This window comes from Anabrus simplex, chromosome 5 (assembly GCF_040414725.1).
Source record: "Anabrus simplex isolate iqAnaSimp1 chromosome 5, ASM4041472v1, whole genome shotgun sequence".
Classification (NCBI taxonomy): Eukaryota; Metazoa; Arthropoda; class Insecta; order Orthoptera; family Tettigoniidae; genus Anabrus; species Anabrus simplex.
Window position 1 is genome coordinate 396,797,809 of NC_090269.1, and position 6,319 is coordinate 396,804,127.

The following is a 6,319-nucleotide window of genomic DNA, read 5'->3' on the forward strand; positions in this document are numbered from 1 at the left end:
TGAAGAGGTAAGGAAGGTTCGTAAACAAAAGCGATACCAAGACATCATGGCTAAGCAGCTGGAAGCCATTGTAGAGCATGTGGAGTCTCATTCCGATGCGTCCAAACAGGCACCAACCGCGACCTCACCCGAGTCTGAGAATCAACAGCCGATTTGGCTCTTGGGAACCCAGAAATACGAGCCTTTCTGGGATTCCTGGAAGATAAAGTCACCCCTCCAATGAGGGAAATCATAGAAGTGGCTACATCAGAAAATTGGGACGCCATTTACTAGATAGAAAACTAAATCTATTTATTGCTAGCATTAAGTTGGGTAAACCTCCCCCTCAGAAGAGACCACCAAAAAGAACAGGGTGGAAGAAAGGCAAGGGAAAGACCAAGAGAAAAGGGCTGAGGATTTTCGTAAGACTCAGAACCTATACTGGAAATCACCTGGAGCAGTGGCTTCCAAGATACTGGATAACCAAGAAGAACTCACTGATGAAATGATGCCACCAATGGAAGAGTTCGAGTGTGAGTACCGCAAAATATTTGCGCCTCCGAACAACCAAGTCAGCCAAAGCGAAACGGAGAGCAGTGAGCAGTAAAGCATCCTCAAACCTATTAGGTTCGATGACATCAAGCACTTTCTCAATCAAACCCGAGATAGTGCGGCTGGTATAGATGGAATTGAGTGCGAAGATCTACGGAAAGTCCGTATATCTGATCTAGCAGGGTTCTACAATGTCATCTGGGGATGAAAATTCATTCCATCTATCATGCGTAAGTGTAGGACTACCTTATCACATAAGGGAGGTGACCCGTCCAAAATTGAAAATTGGTGCCCTATAACTGTCTCCAGTATGGTCTTAAGACACCTAAATACGTAAGATTATCGGCAGTAGACTGGAGAGTGTGGTAAAACTGCACGACTCCCAGCGAGGCTTCACCAAACTGGATGGTGTTATGGCTAACACCACCGTTCTGGAAACGATTATAAGAGAACATCGTGGGACTGGGAGCCCCATGGTGCTTGTCAGCGTGGACCTGGCGAAAGCATTCCATAAAGTCTGTATTGAATCAATTGTGAATTCATTGCACTCATCAAACATCGACAAAAGCATCATAGAATATATCAAAGAGATGTATAACGATGTTACGACGAACCTCGAGTGCAAAGGAAAGAGATCTGGCGAAATCCACATGCAAAGAGGCGTGAGACAGAGTGACCCTACCAGTGGACTCCTATTCAATCTGGTACTCGACAAATTTATTCGTCAAGTAGCCCAGAGAGAAGGAGTAAAACTAGGAACAAAAAATGTAACAGTCCTCGCATTCGCAGATGACGTAGTGATACTGGCTAAAGATATCACCACGATGAAAGGACGCTTAGCGGTCCTAGAGAAATTTCTCCAAGAGAATAATATGGCATGCAACGTAAAGAAATGCAGAGCATATCAGTTGTTAAGAGTCACTGGCACCAAGCGGTGCTGTTGACACTAAGTCCAGGCTAAAGATTAATGGCGAAGGCGTACTAGCCCTAGCTGTTGAATCACAACTAAAGTACCTTGGACAGTTGTATGACCATAGGGGAGGTCAGGTTATAACTGCAACCAACTTGGAAGAAAAGTTAACTAGGCTCAGGAAAGCAGGCCTACGGCCTTGGCAGAAGATCAGAATTCTTCACCAATACCTGATACCGAGACTATAGCACAGATTGCAGAATATGGATGTAACTGCCGGCAAACTCAACAGCTGTGATAGGCTGATAAGGAAGTTCGTGAAGGCCACATTGCATTTACCAATTACAACCCCAACCGCATATCTGCACGCCCTAATTAGAAATGGCGGTCTGTCAATTCCACACCTAAGACAGAAAAATGGGCGTTTTTATTATCACAGGTTAATGAAACTAATAATGCAAGGCGAAGAGTTGGTGAAGGAAGCCGTAAGCACCAACACGGGGAAAATGCTCCTACGAAAACTAAAAGTAATTGTAGGAGATTACGATGTGGGCCCCACGCGGTACTGGACCTCAAAACTCCATGAATCAGGGCTAGGGAAGGGACTCCAGGATGCCACAGCGGAAGGTGGAAAATGGATCATTAATCCCCACTCCTATTGGAAAGGTGGAGATTACTTTCACGCAATACAACTGCTCATAGGCCTACTTCCAACCAGAGGCGCATCATATGTAACTGGAGAAGGTGCGTTGTGCAGAAACGAAATATGCAGGAGAAGAGAAACTCTCTCTCACGTACTGCAAAGGTGCCCCACGACACATTTCCAAAGGGTGGCACGGCACGATGCTATAAACAGCCTTCTCAAGCACTCCATACAGGAAAAAGGGTATCCAGTACATGAAGCCCCAAGACTAACGGTCAGGTCAAGCAGATATATCCCTGACCTAATTGTAATGAAAAGCGGCACCGCGTATGTTATTGAAACGACGATCTCGTGGGAACATGGAGACTCGCTCCTGAGGTCATACAATATCAAAAGGGAAAAATATGGTGAACCTCAAATCATCGAGAGGATCAAAGAACTGTACGGAGCAGGTGAGGTCAAGTTCTACTCTTTTGTAGTAGGCGCGAGGGGTCCGTGGCTAGCGACAAATAATAACATAATGAGAGAGTTCAATCTCCCCACCGCACTCATCGGAGTGGTAACTACGAAAGTACTACAGCGTGGAGTGCAGTACATTCTGCCTTCATGCGATCGGTATGGTCGGCACCACGAAGATGAGAAGGAACAAAAGGAAGACCAGGAAGGAACCTTGGGATTATTCTCGAGAGAAGCCCATGGGTTGTCGACTGCGCATATAATAGCACTACGAAATAAAAATTAGCAACAAGAACTGCTAAGGCATACTCCCTAAAACGGAACTGGTTCCATTAATAATTCACCAGACAGGACGGCCATATTTTCCTCTAAGTAAGGCTGGAGAAATCTAGCCGTAAGCGGGTATCCGACGGGACAAGCCAAATGTTCGGGTAATTAAAAAAGTGACATTTGGATGATGGTGATTATTATTATTATTATTATTAATATTATTATTATTATTATTATTATTACATTTTTAGTGAATTGCATGAGTTATTTGAATTCATTTCATTCATTTGAATTCATTTAAGTCATCAGTATGATTACTAATATTATTAATAATAGTGTTTGTGGTCGCAGGCGGAGTGACTTTCATTCCGAGGAACTACGTGGAGTTGCTTCCGCGCCGGCCGGGCAGCTCTGACGGCCAGGGCAGCTGCCATATGTAAACTGCAGTGTCGAAATAACGTTAGTGTGAAAGAAACATCTGTAGAGTAAATACATCATGTCATTTCTAACAGATACTAAGTGTAACACAGTTGAAAAGGCAATCGTAAAATTTTATGCATGCAAAAAGAAACTAAACACTTTTACTGAAGAAGAGTTAAATGCATTACCAAAGGCATTTTTGGTTAATGTAGCTGCGAATGCTGTAAAGAAGATTTGGGATAATGTGCCTCGTGAGTGGACTCAAGATCCTGTTTTGTCAGAGCTTCAAACGTGTAGTTTACATCATGAACACGTGAGTTTAGGTAGGAGACTTTCTGTGAGACAGTGTCGTGCATGTCACTGACGTAGCCAAGGGGGGCCCAGGGGGGCCGGCCGCCTCCCCCCAAATATTTTCTGAAACTAGAGTGATTATCAGCCGTTGTTTTACGTACGGTACTAACAACTTAAAAACTTACGCCGAAATGTTAAATTAACGTAGCGACAAAGAATCTACTAGGAAGGCTCAATAGGGCCATACATAACTCTCCATATTTGTACTACTTGAAAGTGAAAGGAAAACACTTAGGATTGTGATGCGCGGGGATATTTTCCGGTAGAGGCCTCAGTATTGGGAATGTAACCGTGTGTTGACAAATGTCAAGAGATGAGGAAAAAGGCAAATAGCACGGGATTACTCAAGTAGGGGGCAGGAGCATGGCCCCCGAGATAACGGGGGCCATGTACAGAAACAGTTGCAAGCTCACAATATCGTGTCTGCTTTTGCACATCGGTTCCATGAAACAACAATGCCCTAGCGATCCTGGGGTTGTACCGTGGTTTAGAGATGTGCTGTGTTTAAGTTGCAGCGTTGGGAAGACTGTGACAGGATTGTGAGATGCACGTTAGTTCCACATTTTGTGCCATATAAGTAACTATTTTTGAAGCATCCTCGGTAAGTTATGAAAACTTTTTTTATTCTAACAGTAGCAAGACAGGTCGCGGATGCGTGCCTAAGTTCTATAGGTAGGTCTATTCAGTAGCGTGCATTCTGGGTATGCAGGCTAAGCCGGGTTTACCCGTTGGACTTGAGAAGCAAAGTAAGCAGTAATGCAACTGTAAAGTGCAACAATTAGTTTTTATCTTGTCAGTTGGCAATACTATTCTTGTAATGACAGAAATTGCTGCAGCAAGTGTATTCTGCAGTACGAATTTCTGCATTAGCGAGGGTACGCGTACACACCTACCGCTTGGCTCGCCCGTTGCCTACGAGATACTCAAGGCCGGAAAATACGACACACTAGCCCCGTCCTCGAGATACTTTCGACAAGCGCCGCTAGAGTTCTCTTTACTGTTCTGTCTCGCCCGCTCATTGCAACACGTTCGAATATGAAAAACTATTTAAAAAATCATTAAATCTACTAATTTCAGAAGGCAGCAAACAGATATGAGATCAAAGATAGACCAAGAGCAATTGTTTGACTTATTTTCTACAACGTATTTCTAACAATATGCTTAAACGAAATAAGTAATTCACGAATGAAGCAGAGAAATCTGATAGCGAGTTTGTCACTTCTTACCGATTCCTTTAATTGTGCCTCAGAGCATCCGATAAGCGAATCGAGATTGAGGTCATAAATAACTTTGGGTTTAAGCGCCCTTTCACCAATTATCAGCGATCCAATCTTTTCCTCCGCATATCTGATGTTTTGACATTCGTATTGAAGCCGCTGTTTGGTGAGCGATGTTATGCCCGTTTCGCCATTAGAAAATCCTATGTACATTTTTTAGCGTCCTTTGATACAGTAGAGTTAGGCAGTGAAAGGATCACAGAAATCTGTAACTGGTAAGTGCTTTCCTATGCCAGAGGACGCAAATATTTAGCGTCGTTTCACCGTACTTCTCTTTTTTCTTCCCGTAAAATTAAATTTGTGTTCGCCTCTATGGGGTAAGTGGTTGGTGTGATTAGCTGTCACCCCCGGAGGTCCGGGTTCGATTCCCGGCCCTGCCACGAAATTTGAAAAGTGGTACGAGGGCTGGAACGGGGTCCACTCAGCCTCGGGAGGTCACCTGAGTAGAAGTGGGTTCGATTCCCACCTCAGCCATCCTCTAAATGGTTTTTCGTGATTTCCCACTTCTCCTCCAGGCAAATGCCGGGATAGTACCTAACTTATGCCACGGTCGCTTCCCTCCCTCTTCCCTGCCTGTCCTTTCCAATCTTCCCATCCCTTCACAAGGCCCCTGTTCAGCATAGCAGGTGAGGCTGCCTGGGCGAGGTACTGGTCATCCTCCCCAGCTGTATAGCCGACCCAAAGTCTGGCGCTCCAGGACACTACCCTTGGGGCGGTAGAGGTGGGATCCCTCGCTGCGTCCGAGGGAAAAACCGACCTTGGAGGGTAAACGGATGAAGAAAGAAGAAGAAAATTGAATTCATTCTAACAGGAATAAAGCTCCTAAATGACCAATTTTAGCATGCTTTTCAATTTGGTTTCCTTTTTGGTTAAGTTCAGATATCGTGAAACTTTTTTTTCTGATTTCATTACCCGTATCCTACTTCTCAATTTACAGATTGTTTTTTTGTAATCTGGTATTTAATTTTCTCATCGTATATTTTTTAGATTTAACAGAGATACTCGTAGACTTTCCTTGATATAGAAACGAGACTTGTACCCCTTTTCCGTCTGTGGCTGACGTATGAAGATTTGGTATGTTCATCGTTATCTGAATCGGAACTTTTACTAAATTTTGATGGCAATACATCCTTTTTGGGAGCTGGACACTTCCTGCGTTTGACATTTTCCTGTTTATGAACAGGATACACAATGAAAACAGAAGGAAGTTTGATTGATGTGCTTACACCGAAATCTGTTTTATGAGAAGAATTGCTAGGTACCTAAAGAGATCCTACTATATCACCTTGCCTAGAAATAGTTTGCTTCCATTTCTCCCTTCAACCGCACTCGGAAGGGAAACTATGGTACGTCAATTTTCATGCTTTTTTAGTGTCATCCGAAATACAGAGAGGTACACAACAGTGCACCTTCTCAACCTCACAGACACTCCCCGACAGAAACAACATTCACAATAAATTG